Genomic DNA, 24,902 nt, shown 5'->3' on the forward strand with positions numbered 1-24,902 from the left:
GAAAATACTGAAGCTGTATGAAATGCAAGTATTAGAGACTACGTCGTTGTTTACCGTTTTAATAATTGGCAGAATTCACTTACTGTATCATGGTAATTTTAAGTATAAACAATTTATTATACTTATTTTGAGTAACGCCTAAACTCAACTGTTAGAAATGTAAAGAATTTAACGTTAATTTACAATCATAAACCATTCAATATTGTTATTTCTAGAAGAAAATAGAAAGTACGCGTAATGTAAATGCGAGAATGCATTGTGACGTCAAAAGTTTAGTCCCATCATAGTCTACTATGGGTTGTGCTTCAGGGCTTTAGTTCAAGGAGCCGGGAAAGTTGTCCTTTGCAATAGTTCGGTCATAGTGAAACTGTCGTAGTAGCAGTCGTAGAACAGAAATTAATTTACCCGTATTTTAATTACGCTATACTGTGCGTAAGACAGTCAAACGACAAATCATCCACGAAGATAATTAGAATTATTATAAGAATACATATTTAATCCTAGTGTGGTAAAATTGAGAAAAATGTAAAGCTGGAAGCATTGTTGAACATTAAGCAAACGAATTAGGGTGTAAAATATTATTATAGAGTTATTTGCCTATATATTCGAATTGTTCAACACTTAGCATTGCAATTGTTCGTATACTTCATTTCATAAATTTCTTAGAAATATTTCTGAAGAAAAAATGTTTTAATAGTTTGTAACATTTTCATTGAAAAATGAAAGATAATAAAAGTGAATATTTTATTTTCACTTATTTTTTTTTACTATTTTATATTTCGTTTTATGATATGAACACGAGTAATAAACATTTGTGTTTAAATAGAAACCAATTATTTAAGTAATTATTTTATTCTGTTTTGAGTTCTTATGTTGTGTATAAGCTGAGTTCTTATATTCTGTATGTATACATTTTGCAATTCGGTTAACTAAGGAAATATCCTATGAGGTATTAAGAATACATTGTAAATTTTTAACATGGTATCAGGGTAAAAACAGACTGATGATAGAAAACATGAAATATTTTTTATGCCACAAATCCATTAGCACACAAATTCATTATCTATTAATCCAAAAGTGGTTACAGGCAGCATAATGTTTAATTTTGCTTAAGCATATAAGAAGCAGTTAAGTGATTTGTAACTGAACTACAGAAACGTGGTACAGGAGACATTCATTCACCATATGAAGAAAATTTCATAACGAAATGTATCGTATATCGGATAGGCATATAGTAATGTAACGCATCTGTATATATCGAAAATATGGCAACCTATTTGGGGTGAAAACTAACAAGAAATGAAGTAATTTTTTCAGAAGTTTATAAAATTATTCAGTATTTACGTCTATTCATGCTCCTTTCAAATCATCTTTCTTCGGCAGGTATCACCTATCCAACTAATAGTTACTCCACTTTTTTTCATCTAAATTTTCCAGGAACCTAGAAGTTTCTGCAATGACAGTTGAGCTTTGACAAATAAAATTTACTCGCTTTTAAGTTCAGACTTTCCATTCAGTGTGCACTTTCGATCAACAGTGTAATACACCACTAAACAAATCTATATTTAACTGCATAAGTCTTTGACAAAAATATTTTTATTACTAGGTTGTGCTAAGTTACATTACTAGGCTACATTTATGTACTATTGCTGCAAATAAAGTGTTTATCTATTCTTTTATCTTTATCTTTTATCTCTCTATCTATTTCTTATACACACTGGCAAGGTCATTTACGTAACATAATAAGTGTATTATTTGATTATGGCAAAGCACGTGTGGGCAGTCTGACAAAAGGGTATGCCTTCTTGGAAGGAGTTTCAAGGGAAACTAGTTAGTATATTCCTTAAACAGAAAACATATCATGAAAACGCCCATGCAATCAGCACCTCTGCCTGGAATCGAACTTAGGTCGAATTACCAGTGTTCAGGAACATAATTGCTCAACCGCTCATCGGTCCACGCGGCTCGAAAGCACATCAATACTAAAAAATTGAAAAATAAATCTGGAACTTTTATTTCTTTACAGCTAGTTGAATTTCAACTGCAATCCACTTTCACATGAAGCCTTTGACCGATCGATTAAAGGGCCGGTTTTATACCTTGATGCAGATGTAATTGTACTGCACATAGTAACATGAAATACTTCCACATTGAGCTTGCTTTGAGAACTTTTCTAATTAAATACCAAGGACCGACGATTATAAATTTCGAATCACCTACTATCATAAAGATCGTTTCATTCCACATCCGATATTCAAAACCTGAACAGAAAGGAGAAAATAGACAGTAGCTAAAAATGGCAGAATTCAATGTGAATATAACACTTTATTGTTGGTCTGTTGCGCTTTACCAGCTGAGATGAAGTGAGAGATAACTGTGACTTATATGTGATTATACTGAGTTTCTGCTGTTTAGGTATTACTTGCCAGTAACCTTAGATTATCCAACTGTGCGCGTTGTAGTGAGAAATCCTTTAGTGAGTTCTCGAGCCGAGTGAACGTGAATATGACTAAGAGGGTGAAATGCTTAAATGTTGTAATAATTTGTGGAAACATTTGTGCGGAACAAAGTTTATAAGAGTATAAACCAACATTACACTGAGAGAGCAACTCTGAATTATTATTAGGACTCAGCCAAAATTTCTTTATATGAAACGTCGAAATGGTAACTATAAGGACTATTTTATTTATTTTTGCAATTATTTTATTTACTTGTATGCCAAAGCATTCTCCCTAAAAAATCTCCATTGCTTTTATACTTAATCATTGGTACTTCTTGCAGAATATTTGAATTTCCAGTAAAAAAACATCTAATGAAAAATAATCAATCATCTCTGAATCATCGTCAGAGACGTTCAAAATCAGTTCTCTGAATAACCTTCCAGAATGCTTTTGCAGCGAAAAGTAAACTTGAACAAACAATGTAAGCAGAAAATTAAGCACTAAACAGAAGATCAACATTATTTATTCCAAAGCCACCGCTCTGCCTAAGATAAGCAATGCAGCTAGATTAAAAAAAAAAAAAAAAAAAAAAAAAAAAAAAAAAAAAAAAAGTGCACATTTTTTTTTGCTTGGATACTTATGTTTACATAAAGCACGTGAGTATATGAGAAAACTAGTGAGTAACAAATTCGTTCTATAATAATTATCATAATACTTAAATTCCAAACTGTCAATGTAATTTTAAATATCGGTGTCTTCATCCGATGGAAACCTGTTTCTATGTCAGACGAATTTCATTAAGGAATTTGAATTTTTTTTCAAATTTTAAAAATACAATTTCTGAAGTATATGACAGTCCAACCTTCATAAGCTTCATTCATGGAAGACAAACTTATTTTCATGAAAATATACCGTTTGTGACATCTTTTAGTCGTACTTTTCTATTGTGGCAGGGCGATCAAGAAAAAGAAAACGATTAAAGTTGCCATGGAAAGTTGTAAAGTTGCCGATTAAAGTTGCAGACGACTTTTATTTTAGTTCAAAACGGGCAATTTACCCTGAACGACTATTTCATTTTGGCATTTTTTGTTGGTTCAATATAAATATCGGTTTACCTTTCACATTGTTGCCAACAAATATTATCGCCCTGTGTTATAGTTAAAAAATTAAGTAATAAAGAATCTCCATAAATGTATGTATATTTCTCCCATTGGGATAAAACAACGGTACCTAGAACCATCAAATTTTGAATAACTTAATCTTCTACCGAATAGGGTCATCTGGAAGCCCAAATTTGGAATTTGAAATTTGTTTTATAATCGATTTCATATTTTGTAACGCTAACAAATTAATGATTAACAATATGAAAATTCAAAAGCTTTACCCATTTTAAAATTATTTTGCGATATTGCTTTTGAATTCAATTTTATGATTTAAATACGAAGAACATGATATTTAATAAATAAAGGTAACACAGAAAACGATAAAGGAACGCTCCTTTAGGCTTAATACAAAAACTGAAAGCTTTCAGATTATAAGTAATACGAATGCTTTTTAAAATACGTTTCATAAAAATTCTTGTAACAAGAGCTTATAATCAACAACAAAACATTTTATTAAACCAAAGGGCTAATTTGCCCAGAAGAGCTATTAATTTCGTTTTGCCATTTTGCGTTCAGTCGCTATAAATGTCGGTTCACTTTTCAAATCGTTGCCACCAAATTATATTTAAATTTCACTTTTCAAATTAAATAATGAAGAATCTGTATGAATGCATGTATATTCTTTCACTGAAAAATCAACGGTACCCAAAGCCATCGAATTTTGAATAACGTACGTTTCCACCCGAATATGCACATACGGAAGCCCAAATTTGGAATTTGTTTTGTTATGTATTTCATATTTCCTAAAATTTTTTGATTAACAAACTCAACGATTTCAAAGCGAGTAATGGCATCACTGTACGAAAAAAAATCATATCAGTCTATTTTCTAATGTCTCCGATGCACGGTCTCGCGCACTGGATTTTTTTTTCCTCCAGCGCGCGAGACTGTGCATCGGAGATATTAAAAAGTGGACTGATATGATATTGCACGGCATTTTACTGTCTTTGTCCTACAGGTATTGATTTCATTATAAATTATAAAAGAGCATTGCTCATCAAAGTAAAAATATCTGTCTTATAAATATTTTGTCTTATAAATATTTAAGTGTTTGAGAAAAACACTCTCGAAGAAACGTGTAATGTTATCAAATATGTAGTGTACCGTAAATTTTATACAGTTGTACTTTTCACAACAGATCTGAATATTGTATTTTAAATAGTATGTGATTTTTTTTTCTGTAGGAATTAACAATGTTTTTACAGTTATAAAAATATGCACTTATGAAATGCCGTGTGTGAATTGCATGTGTCGTAAGAAGAACGCATTTACCGTTTGCAGGATAGCATAATAAACATTGTTCAAACATCCTAAAAATGTATTGATTACTGAAAGACGAGAAGATACCAATTCCTTCCAAACGAAAATTCGCATTTTCAAAAAATTAAAAAAATTAGACAAAGATGCATTCTTCTGAAACACATTTTCAGTACGTAATATTCCTTAGAAAATTAGCGAGACATAGTAAGGCTATTACTGACGATATTTTACTTATCGAATATCGCTTAATGGTCTTCCAGATTCTACTGCAAACAAAAAACAAAAACAAAAAAAACTACTTTCCGGTTGTAAACCTGTCTCTAAATTCGAGGACAAATAAAAAATTGATTAAAAAAATATCTGTAAATTTTCAAAACCTTAACGATCGCCCAAAAGTGTTTGTTATGGATTTTTACGTAAGTATTGCATACACTTTTGTGTTCGTTTCAGTCTTTTCTCAATTAATCATAGCAATTTGGCTGGACAAAAAATATTTTTTGTCTTTTCTTTTTATTAAAAATCTGTGTATTCACTTTATTTGTTAAAGATCACGTTTTTGGCGCTTACGCCGCATAAAATTCGATTCAGCAGGAAAATCACAAAATATTTAAAAAACAGCACATCTTAGGTTTTCCTATAGACCGTTTCGGGAGCTGCAGATAAAAATGGTTTATTCCGTACAGTGTTGCCACTGTTCGCTTTGAAATCGTTGACTTGTTAATCAAAAATCAATTACATTCAAGTTTTAGACAATATGAAATAGATAATAAAACAAATTCAACATTCAAACTTTGGGTTTCCAGGTGTCCGTGTTCGGATGGAGGAATACGCTACTCAAAAGTGGATGGCTCTAAGTACCGTTGTTTTTCCGCAATGCAAAAGCATGCATACATCCATGCAGATTTCATTGTTCACAGTAAAGTAATATAATTACTAAATACCTTATCCATAGTAAAATAATATGTAATAATTGTACACAACAAAATAATACATAACAATTTCCATAACAGGAGTAAGCACATAGAAAATCATACTTAATAATATAGCTAAAAAGGGCACCAAAAATATGAGCTAGTAAGAGTGACAGTAGTAGTGGTAGTGTGTGATCTCTGCGAGAGCGTAAAAAAACCTTAACAAACCCGTTTGAGCTACCGTTAAAACCTCAAACCTTGCGCATATATTTTAATTAAATAATTATTTTTTTTCCTTGATAGGTCGTCATAACGAGCGTCATGTGTAACGAGCGTCATGTTTTATATTGATGGTCTGACTTTGCAAAGTATCGGAGTGTTCTGTCAACTATTCCTACACTCTACGCACAAACTAAAAATACTCATAACCTGAAATTCATAGTAACATTGTAACTTGTAATATGAGATAATAGATCATAGCATGATATTATATCACAACCTGATTTTGAACCTTGAATGACAGTAAATCAATATTAAACTGGAATTGATGTTTAAATTCTCAAAGAGGACTTAACTTCTAAATGTTTTAAAACTATAAAAACTCTTAAGAGGTGTTTCATTTCACGACCCTCGTAATTATTTTACATGTATTCGTTGCCCTCCGTCGGGAACACGCTTTCGAGTTGTCCATAATATTGAGCAGCTAGAACGTAGCTGACCTATAAATATTTTTAATACTTATATTTAATTGAACCATGTTTTTGGATTATTATTTGATGTTTATGTCTGGATACTTAATTATTCTATGTTTACAATTAGATTTGTGTAAACTGAGAGTAGTTGAATTTATTACAGAAATATACAAAAAAAAAAAAAAAAAAAAAAAAAAAAAACTTGTCATTCAACTTCGCCGTTATTTGATTAACTGCCAATAAGACATGATAATACTTTCAAATAGTTGCCTATTTCTCGTAAATAAAGCTAATTCTTTTACGCTAACGACTCCTGAAGCTAATGATTTTCTATTAAACAAATTCGGAACTCGACTTAATTTTAATTATTTAATGTTACTTTTCTTTACATATAAAGTGAAATAAATCAAATATATCAAAATATTTAAAAAGTATCAGAGAAGAAGATTTTAATAAACACATTTCCAAACTTTAACGCTATCTTTCAGAATCACATTTTACTCTAAAAATATTCGAGGTTTTAAAAACAGATATCGTGGGAAAATCGTTATTCATAATTAAATGTCTTCGACACTTGAAAGCGTTTACCAATTCCTTATAACCTACAGCTTAAAATGTTAATCTTGTGTTACCCACTACTCTTTCATAACCAGCCAAAAATTGGCTTTTCGAGAAATCTTTGATGACTATACAGTCATTCAACGCTGCAAAAGACCAAGAACGATACACCATAACGAGTTATGGTGGTCGATGTACATAGTGAATTTAATGTTTTTTCTACTTTTCATTTTTTACTCGTATTTATATTTACTTAATTATTGCAAAGCGATACAAAACCTTGTACAACCTTGAATTAGACTTAGACTTTATAATTGACCGAGCTATTGCGAAGAGCAATGTTGCCGATTCCAGAATTAAACCCCAGGAGCACTTGACATAAGGAATTCTGGACGTGGAGGGAATCTCAGATGAGAAAACGGAGATAAGGGGAAGGAGAGAAGTACCAAAAGGAGCAGGACAATCCAATCGGACAAGTTCGCCAACCTTGAACTAATTTTATTTATTTTTTTATTACAGATTAATGCTGACATAAAAACCGGTGGAAGTTCAATCATGCAAATTTAGAAAGCTTTGAACAAAATTTAATAAATAAAGAGAAAAAGGGAAAATATTTTAATCAATATTAATCCTTATTATTTGAAGCTAAATTTTAAAACTACCTTTTAAAATATCTGAGGACAGTCTGTAAAATTACCGACATTTATTAAAAAGGATAAACTCGAAATTTCACAAGTGAAGGATGAAAATAAAAATCGATAATCTAGACATTTTTTAATACGTTTTGACATCAAATATATTTTTGAAACAGTTTAAATTTAACATTTTTCTCGATTACCTGAAATCGCAAAAGAATAAAAGGAGAAAAGTCCACACTGGTACGCTCTAATCATGGATAACTCAATTCCGTCAGAAAAGTTGAAAGTTTAAATCCCAGCACAGTAGAAGTCATATATTGAAGATGCAGGTCACTTGAAATTGCGATGGTAGAGGATTTTATTTTAAATATTTAGTACTTAAAAGTACTTAAATGACTAATGTTTTTAAGTTAGGCTTCGAATTATTCGAAGGGCTGACAGAACGCTATTGTTCGACTTTTCGAATCTTGAATCTTCCCTAAGATTCGAGCATTTCATTAACCCGTTGCAATTAACTCAACTTTCGTTTTATGGACTACATCTATAACACCTGTTCTGATAGGATATTGTGGATCGTTATAAAAGGCATCCGCTGCAACTATATTTAGCTGCATTCGAGTAAGATAATACCATTTTTCTCCTGGTTGAGTCAAATATTCATATACAGATAGCATAAAAAGGTTTGTGACGTTAAATACCTTCCACACCTACACAGAAATGTGAAGACTAAACATTCCAAATTATAGAAAACTCAGATGATTGAAAAATCACCAGGCTTTCCTCAAACTAATAAAACTAGTATCTACTAGTATACTATTAAACAAATACTGGTATATTATTTTAGTTATTACAGCTACTCATGTATTTAGAGGCTTTCGAACTGATGCTTACGTGGACTGAATTTCTTCTTTTAACAGCGATTTAAATGTAGGAGCTTTGGGAACAATACTCATCGTGCCCGAGTATTCGTTTGGACTCTTCTTTCCAAGTAGAAGTAATGATTGACGGATTTTCTCTTTCTGATTGTTAATGTTGCTTATTTTGCTCTTAGAATGCTTAATTCAATTTTACGACGCTTTCACACAACATTTTTCCTTCGAAGCGCAAAAAAAAGTATATTTTAATCCACAATTTGTTTACTTGCGCCTTTTGGAAGAAGGATAAATTTAAATGTAGCAGACTATATTTCTTATCTGAAATAATAAGCAGATACCAAAATCTTTTATTTATAAATATTTGCTTTTTGTCAATCTTATCAAAATCATTTTAGAAATATATAAACACTCTCATAACAGTGGATCACACGAAATCGCTTTCGACATTAATAGCCGGTTTGGCCTCAAGCGTAAGATTCAGGATCCAGGCAATGAATTTAATTTTCGATAATTTAAGCACAAATATAACGTTACGTATTTTTGTACAATGTGTCATGAACGGCCTGTAGAAATGGGAAGATTGCATTGAGGCAGATGACACTCTCGCTTAATTGGCGAAATATTGGCAAGCTGGTGACCCGTTTTCGCAAAGACTAAATTTTCTAACAGTACGCCCGGGAGCCGTACCGGTTCCAATCTGATCGATGAATTATCTAAATTCGAAAATTGTGCATTAAGACTGACACTTCTGTATAATATAAACAGATTGTATTCAGATACATTTATACATTTTATATACAATTATTAGGTTACATTTAGAAAAAGATTACGCGCTCTCCATCTAACAGTCATTCGAGTTCTTATTTACGATTTCCGCCCTTTCGAGCGAATCTAAACATAGAGCTATAATCAAGCACAGACTTTTGATATTACAATACTAACTTCCATTACTTATTCTGTTTATCTCAAGCAAAATATCTTGGGGAAGTGGTTTCAGAATTATTGGACATAACACACTTGATAAATTATCGACAGACTGACACATATTTTCTACACATCTTAATTCAATAGAAATATTATGATAACTTTTTTTAAAGGCGCGAACATCATTCGAGACTTTCAACGGTTTTGTGTTCAAAATGTTATTCATGTGAGTGTAAATGAGTACATCTGTTTTCGAAAATCTTTGTTTTAAAAGATCAATTGCGGAATCGTAATTAGCAGCAGTAATTGGTAATCTGACGAATGTATTTAAAGAACAACCACCTAAATGAGCTTTCAAATAGTTAAATTTGTCTATTTTATCTAATGGAACATTTTTATGAATGGCAGACTCGAAACTGTTCCAAAAGGTTAGCCAGTTATTTATATCTCCGTAGAATTTAATTAATTTGGTAATTTAATTCGAACAGACTCGCTATGTTTTGTTTCCTTTTGACTATCATTTCCGAACTGGTTATTTACTACCGTTTTTGTAGATTTGCGTTTTAATTCGCCGATTCTTTTAGAGGTACGGCCTACCAGCGGCCGAGCGGTAAAGTCGCTGAACACTGGTAGTTCGGTCCGAGGTTCGAATACCGCGAACGGACTGGCTGCATGGGCGTTTTCGTGGTTTTCCCCATGTGTTACGTGTATACGAGCCAGTTTCCCTAAGAAAGTCCTCCACGAAGGCATCCTCCTCTTAGACCTCGAGGCTTTGCCATAATCACACACCACTGAGTAACTTTTAGAGGTACGGAAATTGCATTTAACGACCTTTTGACGATAGTCTTCAGATTTTTGGAATTCAGCGTCAAATTCTTCAACTTTAAAAAAAGGTTCTAATTCCGTATTCGAAATTACTCTTTAATATTTCTAAATTTTCTTCCAAATCATGAACTTTCGAATCAATTTCCGAAAGCTGCTATTCCAAATCTTTAAGCGATTTCCTTACTGATGTTCGGAGAGCTGCGCTGTACTATTTTTAACTTATTTAAGATCTCCTCAGACATGTTCTTAACAGTTCAATAATTCAAAAATCAATATGTAATCAATAATTGTATTCTAAATTTTTATTGTATATTTTAAATTCTTATTCTTAGCTCAGAATTCCCGTACAGGTATGCCAAAAAATGTTGTATCCCTCAAATAGAATTCTAAGAGATAAAAAGAAATCTCTTACCTTTTCTTTCACCCGGGAGCCGAGCTCGTTCCATTCTGATGAAACATCTAAACTTCAAAGACTCTGCAGAAAAACTGACACTTCTGTATAATATAAACAGATTATATTTATACATTTTATATACAATTATTAGGCCCGGTATCGCAGTGGCTAGCGGAGCGCGCGGTAGCACCACAGGTCCGGGGTTCGAATCCCGGGCTGGGCAAGGTCGACTCAGCCTTTCATGTCTTGATTTCCATCACTTGGGTCCATAAAATGAGTACCAAGTTCGCTTGGGGTTTAACACTGGGGTTTCTGTGACAAGCTGACTACTTCTTCGGGGCATATGCTTACGAACCCCGGGGCCACGGTCAAGAAAGCAGATTTTGGGCACTGCAGGCCTTGGCCCATTAGGGCTGTTACGCCACTGAGTTTAGTTTTTTATATATACAATTATTAGATTACATTTATATAAAGATTACGCGCTCTCCTTCAAACAGTCATTCAAGTTCAGGTTCAGAGTTCTAACTGCGTTTTTCGTTCGGATTAATCTAGAGTTTAAATGTAATGGTGCTGATAGTCCGGAGTTTAGATGTAACAAATTTTTCGAGCTCATTAGCACTAATTTCTGATTTGTCTAATTCTTTTTCTATTTTCTTAAAAGTTTTGTAATGGCAGTTCTTAAGATACTTCTTTCCTTTTTTTTTAATTTATCTACTTTTTCTTCTGCCATTATCTTCTTAGATTTACATACATACACAAAACATACGCTTCGGAAAAAGAGATATTTATCTCTTACTTAGAAAACAAAATTATTCTTCGGCTGAATACTTCAAGAACAACCATTAAAATTTTCAAATTTAATATTCATTTATTAGAATTTTTGAAAAATGGCGTCCCAGTTTTGGCGCCATGTAAATCTTTGCATCAGGTTTGTCTATTACCAAAAAGGTATATGAAATATCTTTGGAGCCTAATAAACTTTTGCACCTAATAAACGTTTGCTTCCCAGTAAGAGATTCTTTCTAATTAAGATGCCATCCTGTCTTTAATGATTTATTGAAAGATATACATTACATATACATATATATATACATAAAGATATGAAAGATATACATAAGGTATACATTTAATATACATTATTTAGAAACAGGTGTTAAATATTTTAAGACAGCTATCTCATATATTAAATTAATTGTTTTTTTAAGGCAGAAGTTTTTTGTCCGATGCTCCTCAGAGCGTTCGAATAGTGTCTAATCTATCCGCCAGAGCGCGTTCGTTGAAACTGAGCTTTTGTAAACAAATGTGACAACGGTACACTACTTAAGATGAGTCATATCAGAATTTATGATCACCATTTTTTTCGTAACTTTTTGTGATGAAAAATATTTAATAATTACTCTACCAAACGAAGTTCTCCAGTACATTATTTTGTTGAAACAAATCTGCTTTGCCACTTGAAGGCAAAGCGGTGTTATGAAACATAAATTAGATCATTGTTTGCTTTGTACCAAACCTGGCATTAGAATGCGGTTCGCTGCCAAATGATTTCGCGGTATGTTTCGGAACTTTGATTTACCGCGTGAGTGACGTTAATTCGATTCATTTAAAATTGGCGGAAATTGTAACAAAATCTAGTCTTAATCTTAATCTTGTCATGTCACAACTGGTGTACAATTACGTGGAAGTTTGACCAGTTCAATCATAATTTGCCTGTAAAGCCACTCACAATGTTTTAGAAAATTTAAAGGTGCAAATACACCTCGCTCGAAGGTGCAATCTGTCCATAAAAGTGTTATCAGTCCGTGACAAAGCCAAGTAGGCGAGTCACATACGAAATTATTTAGTTCAGAGTCTTAACATTGCATAAAGTTCATAAGTCCGTTCAAAGTAGAAAATTTATTCAAATCATTCTAAAACGGGTCACTGAGAGAATTGAGGTCACGTGAAGCGGCGAGCGAATAGGATTTGTACCACTGAGGTGAGCGTGATGAATTCATTTACGCATAGAATTTCACAGTTTTTACACAAATTGAGTGTTCTGCTAAGTTCATTCCTGAGTAAAGGCACTAGATTAGTAAAGGCAATGTTGAGTAGATAATAGTTTCATTTAGAATCAGGTTAATTATTTTCCTTATTTAAGAAGAATCTTAATTTTTATTTCCGAATTATTAATTTAGTGTTTTATTAAGTCAATATTCGGTTTTGATAATGCTTTAATTTTGGGGGAAAAACAGATGCTTCCATGAATATTATTTATTTTCTCTTATTTAAATTTATCCAAGATTTCTGTTCATTGTAAAAAGGGAATCCAGAAAAGAGACGAATTTTGCCAAATCATTCTTTCGCAGGGTAGTTTTGTTCCATGGAAAGTTCGAGAACAAATTTATTTTCTGTAATTGACCTTTAGGACAGGATCTACTTGACGAAAAGTCAGAGGTTGCCTTTTCACCTACTCTGGAGGTAGGTCGTCTTGATTGGAGATCTGGGTGTCCGGTTTCTGGCGAGTTGAGAGAGAGGTGCGCATGTGTGGTGAACGTATTTTGGTTCTTCTGGTTGAGAAACTGAAATTTAGTCCCAAAAGGGGAGGCGATAAATGAAGCCATTATGGGAGCCCATGTTTGTGAAGTATTTTAATTTAATTTTTTTCAATTTAATTAATTAATTATGGCAAAGCACACTAGGGCTATCTGCCTAAGGGGAGGGATGCCTTTTGTGGAGGACTTTCTAAGGGAAACTGGGTCGTATACATGTTACACATGGGGAAAACCACGAAAACGCCCATGCAGCCAGCCCGTTCGCGGGATTCGAACTTCGGACCGAACTACCAGTGTTCAGCGACTTTACCGCTCGGCCGCTGGTGGGCTCTCCGCGGTTTGTGAAGAAAAGCGAAGAAAATTCGAGTTTGATGCATTCTTACTTACATTGTTACTTACTTTTTGACTGACTTGGAATACTGTAGTTGGAGTTCTTGTGACAGGAAAAAAAAAGTCGTAGTTCGTCTTTTAGCAGTGCTTCCGACGGGATGCTGCAGTTATGCTCCCCGGCCGCATGCTTCGCTAAACTGCGAGAAAAAGAATTATTGAGCGAATTCTTCTGAAAGAAAAGACTGGAGTCTTGACTGTCTGGGTAGAAGGTAGTTCTCTTGCGCGTACCAAGAAAAAGTTATTTTATTGCCGTGAATTGTGGACCGTTGTCCTTTTGTCCGGTTCGTTCTGGTTGCACTAGCCCTTTTCTTGCCGTGAACTGCAAAGGCAGGGAGCTGCTAATATGCTATCGTCAGATTTTTGTGAATTAATCAATAATTTCGCGTCCTGATATGACCTGTATACTGTTCAACAAAAATGTGGGAATCTTCAGCTCAACTCACTATTATCGTTTTTCGATCATTGGAAGTGCCCAAGTGCAGGCAACTGAACTCCGTAATTGATCCCCGAAAAATGTCATTATTGCCAGCTTCTTAGCTACTTATAATCTTCTTGCGGAAATGGTCCAGGAATGTTGCTTATGGTAATCCGTTCTAAATGGCTCACTTAATCTTCAAATCCTTCAATTGACCTGGACGGCGTAGCTGATTTTCCTCGCGAGATGTATGAATTTATCGCCATGCCGTTATCGAGTACTTGTGATGTGGATTAGCCAGATGTCGCGAGGATGGTTTTAAGGAAGAGGTTCCCTTCCACTTCAAGATGGCTCAATTACAGATGAGATCTTTTTATTTCCTTTTTTTTTATGAAATAGAAGAAGATAATTAATACTTAGTAACTTTAAACTTCGAATGAGCTGCAAACTCGTCTCTTTCCCACAGTCCTTTTAATAATTTGAACTCAGAGTTCCTTCTAATTGAGAATGTAACTTATTTTTAATTTTGAAATTGTTATTAGACTAGTTATTGAACTACTAAATTGTTATTAGACTAGTTCTTTGTTTAAAAGCAAAGAAAAAATGAGTATTATTCTTAATATAATTTTCTTAAGAGTTTTGTCTTGAATGATAAATAGGTATGATTCATGAGAATATTTTTGTGGTGCCATAAAATTTCATTAATTTAAAGTGAAAGTATAATAAGTGAATTAATGCAAACTCCTTTGACGTGAGAATACCTAATAAATGCAGAATTAATTTGGAATTTGTATGTTATGTTCTCATTTATGAATTATTGTTATCTTGTTATCTGATCCTCTCACAGCACGGTCCCGATGTAGGTAAAACACAATGATCTCCACTCATGTAGGATCACTAAGCAGTTTGGCTTGTTAGCACTAGTATGCTTACTCTTTTACTAACTATTCGGTTAACCTTTAAGTGAATTTTAATCACGGCTTCCCCAGTTGATATTGTAAGTCACAAAACTCACAATATTACAGCAAAATCTAGACTTAGACAGTTCTATATTACCGAGCTATTGCAGGTTCAAAGTTGCCGGTTGCTTAAATTAAGCCCAAGGGCACATGACATAATGAATTCAGGAAATGGAAAACATCGTGGTTGAGAAAACGGAGAAAGGAAAAGTGAGAGGGCCAAAAGGAAATAAGCCAAAGGCATCTAGCAGGTGAACGGAACTTGACAAGATGAAGAAAATCCAAACGGATCCCTCACAGGTCAGAGAAGCGACACATGCAAAACATGGTTTAAAATGCTATACAACAACAACAAAGGTTTAATACTCCTATAAAACTACACAAATTCAACTCTACAGCAGAAAATCAATACACAACGACTATTACAACATCACACTAGCAATCCAAACAACTTAGAGTACAGCACAGTCTTTATAAGCTATTTTTTTTCTCAAAAAATATTCTTTAATCTGCACAGACTGGTGGATACAAGCCTATTTGGCCTGTAACAGTGCAAAACTTTAAGCAGTGAGCATACCTATTTTTTAAACTTAAAATGATTTAAACAAGCTTTAAGAACGAAAATAATAAACTGGAAATTTTCCGAAGTGTTGCAAAATTTAACTAAACGAAAGACCAAATTTTTGAGTTTTCATAAACCAATGATGCCAGGCCACCTAAAATGAAAAAAATAAAAAATAAATAAATGGTAAATGCAAGTACACAGTACTGAAAATGAAAGACAATTAAATCATATATAAAATTTTAAATAGTCTGATTACTTCTTTTGTCGTTTTTAAAACGCGCTAAGAGAAAATACAAAATCAGGATTTTGAATTATATTTTGCGGAACTGCAAAATAAAAGGTAAAGAAATTTAAAAAAAACTGTGCATTTCGTAAACTAAAGTCAAAACAGTTTTAAACAATATAAAATTTCAAAATTATTTGAATTATAATAAAATTAAGCATTTTAATTGGGGTATAACCGGCAATGTACATGTAGTACTTCGCAACATTTTAGCATTTTAGCAGTAGTGAATTTAAAGAGGCACCAGCCAACAGAACATAGGAACCGCTGAAACACAGAACTTGTAAAATCTCGGAAACAAAAGAAACAAAAATACATATAAAAAAGAGAAAAAAGGCGTAAAGCAGTAAATAAAAATAAGAAGCGAAAAATAATACAAAACTTTCTCTATTAGCTTTAGTAAGTACTCACAGTATGGTGCATGCATATAACATAGAAACTTCGCATCATTTTCTTATTAGTTTCCTAATCCCGAAAGTGTCATCGTAATTTGAATAATAGAAAACTAGAAATTGTCTACAACAGATATAGAACGTTTAGACGTCTCTAGAACTTATCCGTCTAATTACAAGTTCTCACCAAAGTTACTTTGCTGAATCAGTCAAAAAAATCAAACAGCAATGCGAAATCAAAACATTTAATATTTCCAGTAGTTTACAAATTATAACGTGCACGTAAATAATGAGAAAAATGATAATTTTGAATAAGAGACAAAGTACTAAATTAAATAATTCACATATTCATGCCTTGAATTATTTTATGTATATCTAATTTTTAATATATACAAATAAAGTAAAATCTACACATGTTTAAAAATGCAACATGATTTGATTTTCAAGAATTAAGAATTTTATGAATCAAATATTTCATCCTTAATTAAGTGAAACATTGTCATGGCGAGCATTTTTATAATTCCTCTGCGTCCAAAATGTTATATTTCTGTTCAAATTATATGGGTTGTCAGAATATTAGCTCAACGATTCCACGCTATGAACAGAAACTAAAAATACTGAAATAACTTATCATCGTATAACTCTTAATATGAGAGGACAAGCATAACCTGAGATCTCAATGATAACAAATCGTAAACTAAGATTAAATTTTAAATCCTCGCAAAAGAGCTAATTAAAAAAATTATATATTTTTTTAAAAAAAAGTAAAAGTTAAGGAAATGCATTCGATTATTTGGCTTATTCTACTAAAGAAAAAGCTAATCTCCGCTTATACCAACACATGGATCTCAAACTGATGCCACCAAATATTATCACCCTGCATTATATTTAAAGAAATTAAATAATAAAGATCCGCATGAACGTATGTATGTTTCACTCATTTTGAGAAAACAGCGGTACTTAGATCCATCGTATTTCCAACAATGTAGTTCTCAAGCCGAACATTGACACCTAGAAATCCGAATTTTGAATTAGTTTTATTATCTATTTTACATTTTGTGAAAATTCAGCGAATATTTGATTAACAAACTCAAGGATATCAAAGCGAGCAGTGGCAACACTATACGGAAAAAAACATTTTTAACTGAAGCGCGCAAGACTGTCTATCGGAAAAAATACATAAATATATGCGATTATTAAATATTTTGTGATTTTACTGTTGAATCGAATTTTATAGGGCGTAAGTGACAAGAACGTGATATTTCATAAATGAAGTAAAAACGCAAAATATTAATAATAAAAATCATAAAGAAAAGTTTTATAAAATTATTCTTAGTAAGAAAACGGAAAGTTGATAGGATAAACTGAGAAAATACCAAAACGAATAGAAAAATGCATGCCAAAATTTAACGCTGGATCGGGATGTCTGAACGTATACCGCAATGCGGCTTTTAAAGTTTTTCTAATTTTGCTGTTGCATTTTATACGGAGTAAGAGCGAATAAAATAATGCTTAATAATTATGTTAAATCACCAAAAGTGTGGGTTTGTATGACCGAGTGTAACAGTAGACTGGTAGACCGCGAACTGAGCAAAAGGATATATACCTTAACAAACCTTTTGAGCCACCGTTCATACCTAAAATCTCTCAGGTATTTTTTAATTAATTAATCTCCCGGGTTAATTAATTAATTTTTTACGAGCTAAGTCATTGTAACGAGAGTCATGGCTAATAAATCGTCGAAGATTTTATGATGATGATCTGACTGCGCAAGGTTTAGGAATATTATATGAATTATTCCTGCACTCAACTCAAACCAAAAAGACTCATAACCTGAAATTCGTATTAACATTGTAACGTATAATCTGACATAAAAAATCACACCTTGAGATAACAACAAAACCTGAATTTGAAACCTGAATGATAACAAATCAATAATAATGTGAAGTTAGAGTTTCAATTCTCAAAGAGAGATTAACTTTTAAAAGTTCGAAAATTATAAAAAATCTTAAGAAGTGTTTACTTTTATGCTTCTTGTCATTAATTTACATGTACTATCTGTTGCCATTTATCGGCATCACGCTTTCGAGTTGTCGTCCGTAGAATTGGATAGCTAGAAAGTAGCTGACATATACATATTAATACTAATTTTAATTAAACAGTGTTATCTGATTATTAGTACATGTTTATGTGTGGATATTAAATTATTCTCTATTTACAGTTAGATTTGTATAAACTGGGAGTATTTGAATATATTACAGAAACATCAAAAAGCGAAACTTCTCATTCAACTTCGCCGCCAATTGATTAACGCCAGATGTAAAGGCATGAAAATCCTTTCAAAAAGTTGCGTTTTCTTCTCTTGAAAAATGCTGAATGCTTTCCGCTAACGACTCCTAGAACTCATTTTTGTATTAAAGAAAATCAGGATTCGACTTAATTTTAATTTCTTTCTTAAACATGAAATATAAAAATCAGATATATCAAAATATTTCACGTTTCCAAAATTTAACGGAAACTTTCATACTAACGTTTTACTTAAAGCCGATTATCTTTTTTTATATAACAGCTATCGTAGCAAATCCTGATTCGTAATTAGAAGTACTCGACTCTTACGAGCCTTTACCAAATCCTGACCCACTTTAAACTTGAAAAGTAAATCATACTTTATCCACCACCTGTTTTATAATTAGCCAAAATCTGGCATTTCTAGAGACCTCTAGCAATTTCATCACTCTTTTATTCTCACATAAAAAGCGGTGATAATTAGGGAATATTTTAATATGTATTAGTAGTTATAAAACTATAAACTCGAAATTCAACAATTAATTCATAAAATTAGAAATTGTAAATTTAGAAATTTCTTTTTCAATACATTTTCACATAAAGTATATTTTACAAAAACTTAAATTTAACATTTTGCCCAATCTTCTTAAATCTTAGCAGTACGAAAGTAGGAAAGTCCACACCGATATACACCCTAATCATGGATAACGCAATTCCGCCCAGAAAAGTTGAAAGTTTAAATCTCCGCACCGCAGAAGTCATGTATTGAAGATGCAGGCCTCTGAAAGAGCGTTAATAGCAGTCCTTTATTTAAAATGATTAGAGTTTAAATTGTTAGTTTTTTTAGTTTATGCGTCGAACGATTCGAATATTTGAAACACGCAATAATTAGAATGTTCCAATCTTGGATCTTACCTAAAATTCGAGCATTCCGTTAACCCGTTACAGATAATTAAACTTTCCCTTTATCGACCACCCCTATAATATCTTTTCATATAGGATGCTTTCAGTCGTTATAATGAGCATGCGTGGCAGTTATATTTACCTGCATTCGCGAAAGATCGTATCATTTTCTCATGTTGCGTCAGATATTCAAATAAAGATCGCATACAAATACTGATACAAAAATCATTCATATATCACTCTTTTGTTAAACTAATGAAACTACTATCGGCCGTTTATTATTCAACAAATCCTGGTATATTATTTAAGTTGCTGCAGAAACAGATGTATTTAAATGCTTGTCAACCTATGCCTACGTCGTGGGGGTACCTTTTGTTAACAGCGATTTAATTTTTTTATTTAACATTTTCAAGAAGCGTTAGAAATAATATGCATCCTTTAAAAGTATTCGTTTGGAGTCTTCTTTCCATGCAGACGCATTAATGGTTTTTTTCCTTCCTATTGATAATGATGTTTATTTTACTCTAAGATTGCATTTGCTATTTCAGTACTTTTTTATACGATCTTTTTAGCTCTGGAATAGCAATATTTCTTTTCCGAAAGCGCAAAAATCTTTCAATCCACAACTTGTTTACATGTGCATTTTGAAAAAAGAATCAATTTAAAAGTAGCAGACGATATTTCTTATGTGAAATAATAGGCTGATACCAAAATCTTTATTTATAAACATTTGCTTTTTCTGAAATGGTCTTGCTCCAGTATTCTTCTTTTTCTGGCATAGCCTGTCTTTTTACTTTTTTATGTTACATTATCCAAGAGGAATATAACAGTTTCACAGACAATTGCACTAAAATCTTCTATCTCTGCACAGAACTCGTAAAAATATGTAACTTTAAATAGGTCGAAAGCAATAAAGCTTGTGTTCGTATCAGATTCGTCTTTATTATTAGATAACGATGAATAAACATGTATGTATTGGGAAAAAATAACGAGATCTAAAGCCATTAAACTGTGATAACATTTAGTCCTCCATCCGAAAATATTCACCTATAAGCCCGAAATTTGATTTTCGAATTCGCGTTTCGTTTATTTAACGTTTTGTACGAATTGTATGAAATTTTTGTTAATAAATTCAACTACTAAAAGCGAAGTTTTTACGCTTGACAACTCATAGCTTATTTATTTTTTTAATATAATCAGAAAATTGAACGATTTCAAAGACACCTGTTGCCGCTCGGCAAAGCTTAGGATTAAGACACAACAACACGTCGAACAAATACTAATTCAGAAATCTAAAAGCAAAAATCAGCGTTATATTTTCAAATTTTCACAGGACTAGTTTCGATGGCTTTACCGAGCCACCAAACCTCAGCTGCAAAAGCGCAAATGAACGATATAGGATATAATGATTAGATAAGATAAGAAAGCCTGGACAGAAAATAAGCTAGTGGCGCCATCTGTTGATGAAACCAGAACTCAAACATAATTTCTTTAAAGACCGAAAGCAAAGATGGGTTGATATTAGGATCGTTAACTAGAACAGAAAGATTATTTTGAATGTGAAATGCCTCTAGAAAATCTAGTTTTCCAATGGAAGATTTTTTTTGAATAATTTTGGCAGCAGAAAAATTGAAAGTGTGATTTTCCGACCAACAATGTTGTGCAACAGAAGACTTCTGTGTTTCCTTTTTTTCTAACATATGCCTCATGTTCCTTAACGCGAAATTTTAAGTCTCTCTTAGTTTCGCCAATGTAAATTAAACCACACTGGCAAGGAATCCTATAAATACCACAGGAATTCATATCCGGAACAGGGTCCTTGAGTATGGAACTCGGAATTTTATTGATGGGAGAACAAACGACCCATCGACCCGTCGAGTTAAATTTCTGCAAAATATGTGCAACTTTATAGCTAATTGATGGAAAGAAGGGAATGACAACAGAATTTTTATAATCTCCTAAAACAAGAGTGTGCCTTTTAGTGTGTTGAGATGAGAATTTGATTAATAATGTTGGCTGAAAAGCTCCTATCAATACCTATTGGATTTAAATAATTTAGTTCTTCATCAGGTGATAGTTTGGAGGAGCAAACATCAAGAGCACGGAAAACATAGGAATAAAATGAAGCTAACTTTTGTTTAGTCGATGACATGATTTAAAGTATGTTTAAAGGCAAACCAATAAAGGTTTACGGTAAACCGCAGTACTGAAGTTGGATGTGTTACGTGTGATTCCGAGTTCCATACTCAAGGACCCCATTCCGGATATGAATTCCTGGGGTATTTATAGGATTCCTTGTCAGTGTGGTTTAATTTACATTGGCCAAACTAAGAGAGACTTAAAATTTCGCGTTAAGAAACACGAGGCATATGTTAGAACAGAAGTCTTCTGTTGCCCAACATTGTTGGTCCGAAAATCACACTTTCAATTTTTCTGCTCCCAAAATTATTCAAAAAAATCTTACATTGAAGAACTGGATTTTCTAGAGGCATTTCACATTCAAAAAAAAATTCTGTTCTAGTTAACGATTCTAATTCCAATCCATCTTTGCCTTCGGCCTTTAAAGAAATTATGTTTTAGTTCTGGTTTCATCAACAGATAGCGCCACCAGCTTTTTTCTGTCTAGGCTTTCTTATCTTATCTAATCATTATATCCTATCTCGTTCATTTGCGCTTTTGCAGCTGAGGCTTTTGATTCGGTAAAACCATCGAAACTAGTCCTGTGAAAATTTGAAAATATAACGCTGATTTTTGTTGTTTGACTTCTGCATTTGTAAAGCTTAGGATATTTGGTTTTCAAATTAAAAAAAAAAAAAAAAAATCAATGATTTCAAAGAAACATGAGGCCACTCAGTAAAGCTTAGGATATTTGCTTTTCAAATTTAATCAATAAACTCAAAGATTTAAACGAAATCTGTTACTGTCCAAAATAAAATATATTTATCTTCCACGCGCCGGTGTGTTGTTTTCAGGCAAAGTGTAAGGGATTAAAGTGCTCTTATTCATTAATAGTATAAGTGATTTAAGGCAATTAATTTTTAATTTTGAAGCGCTGAAATCTGTATCTGCTACTATTTCGCGCAGCTAACCCTGCAAACAACTAGTTATAAACAAAGACAAATAAATGTTTCTTCTGGAAGGAAAATAATAAAAGTTGTATATGATTCGCTTCATCTTAAATTTAAAGGAGTATCTGGGGTGCGATAATTCTGTACACTGCACTAACAAATCCTGAAATCGAAAAGCTTGCCCTCATTGATGCATTAGATTTGCGAATTTGGCTATAGCATTCGCAGGTTTCTCTTCGTTGATTTGTTTTCACGAATAATCTCCAAAGGATCCTCTGATTTATTTCCTCTTATAAGGTAAAATCAGAGCATTCAAGATAGGTTATGCCGAAATTTCCCTCGACAGCCCATGCTCTGCTTCACACTTTTCTTTTTATCTTCTTGATAGAGTTTAAGGGTTTAATTTTCTCATTTTTTTTAACAAAATTATTTCCGTCCAAAAAAGTGGTTTTGTGGAATCGTGGGTTTGGATTCATGTCGAAAATGATCTTAGAAATACTTAAAAATTTATGTCATTGTAATTAACATTTCATATTTGCATATTATTGTTTGTTTAAATGAGTACGCCGATGCACACGCAGTTTATCTGCATGATGGATGGAACGCCTTTGTGGAAGACTTTCTAGGGAAACTATACTGTATTTACATTATACATAAGGAAATCTATAAAGGTATGGAAGCACTTCCGCAAAGAACCCGGAAATGTAAACATCGCCAACTTTGGCGATAATAGTTCAAACTTGGTAACCCAGCGGATTCAACCTATTCGCTTGTTCAAAAATTGCAACCATTCCTCTTACGCTCATTTTGTTGAATTATGACCGTCGTTGTTAGCTAACTGCCGATTTAAATTATTCTTAATATTATTATTTTATCGTATTTTCACGCTATTTTTATGAACTTTTAACAATAAAGAGAAATATTTTCATATAATTGAGGAGGTTTTTCGGTGACAAATGCTGGTTCGCGGGAGGGGGTCAATGATAATTGATAACACGGCTTTTAACGTAGCGTTAACACGCAGAACTATAAGGTTTCTAAGCTCATCTAAAGCTCTTCGGTGATATCGAAATTTATTTCAAGATTTAGTAAATAAACATTTTTGTCTGAAGCTATAGTCATCTGAAATCATGCCAGTGCCCAAGCCCTTATAATGCCGCCTAAACGCTGTGCCCCTGCGAAAGCTTCGTCCGGGACGCCCAAGAAGAAGAAGATGATGACTATCAGCGAATTAGTGAAACATTTAGGTATGATCAAAGAGGGCAAAAGTTATGCATCTGTGGCACGCTATTACGGGGAGAATGAATCTACAGTGCGGTACAACAAGAAAGAGGAAGCAAACATTCGCAAAACTGCCTCAATGACCTTCAATAAAGAAGCGAAACGTGTAGTAACTCCGCGTAATAACCGAATTGTGAAAATGGATGCTGCACCTGGCATTGTGGATTGTTGATGGCAGGAAAAAGACAGTGAGCTTGGGCACTAATATGATCAGGACAAAGACCAAAGCTATCTACGACAAGATCTTGCTCGATGACGACAATGAAAAAGCTGAAGAAGGTTCTGACGAGCCTCAAGCCAATAATAGCGCTGCCAGGAGGGATTCTCCTCCTCCAGGCCGAAGCTTTTCAGCCAGGAAAGGCTGAATTGAAAAATTTCAAAAAGATACGGCATCAAAAGCGTGCTTCTGTGTGGTGAGGCTTCTTCTGCTGACAACGATGTTGCTTGTCGTTACGTGGAGGAAGAGTTTCCTAACCTCATCAGCGATGCAACAATTTGCACAAGACATTGACGACAATATGGTTCGAGCTGTCGAGTTCAGCAATCGCGTTGACGGGGTTATGTCCTTGTACAGGGGAATTTTAAAGGAAAAGAAAAAACAAAATCAACAACTACCCATCACCATGTTTCCTCTCCAAGGTAAAGCCCTTGGCACTACAGTCAGCGCCTCCAGCAAAAGAGTCTCCGAGTGAGCCTAAAGCTTCTACGATTCAAGTGAAAGCTTCTCCTCCGCCAACCAACACAAAACTCTTCGCCTCTCTCAGACAGCAAGGTTAATTAATGTTTATTACTGTATAAGGTTTTGCAATTAACCTTATTAATTATCACTGACACGTTTAAGTAAATACGTACACTGTTGTAATTTTTGTCTTAAATGTGTAAAGCATAAATACCGTTTACATATTTTAAACATTATTGTACCCGCATACACGAAAACTCCTAGGGGCAAATCCTACTTCGCGATTTTTGAGCTTTTGTGGAAGGATCTATATATAATAACTAGTACACATATATAATAACAATATATATAACTATATATATATATGTATATATATATAGTTATATATATAACTATATATATATAACTATATATATATACATATATATATATATATATATATATATATGTGTGTGTGTGTGTGTGT

This window comes from Stegodyphus dumicola, chromosome 11, assembly GCF_044657685.1.
Source record: "Stegodyphus dumicola isolate Sdum_Otavi_A_Nest chromosome 11, ASM4465768v1".
NCBI classification, from domain to species: domain Eukaryota; kingdom Metazoa; phylum Arthropoda; class Arachnida; order Araneae; family Eresidae; genus Stegodyphus; species Stegodyphus dumicola.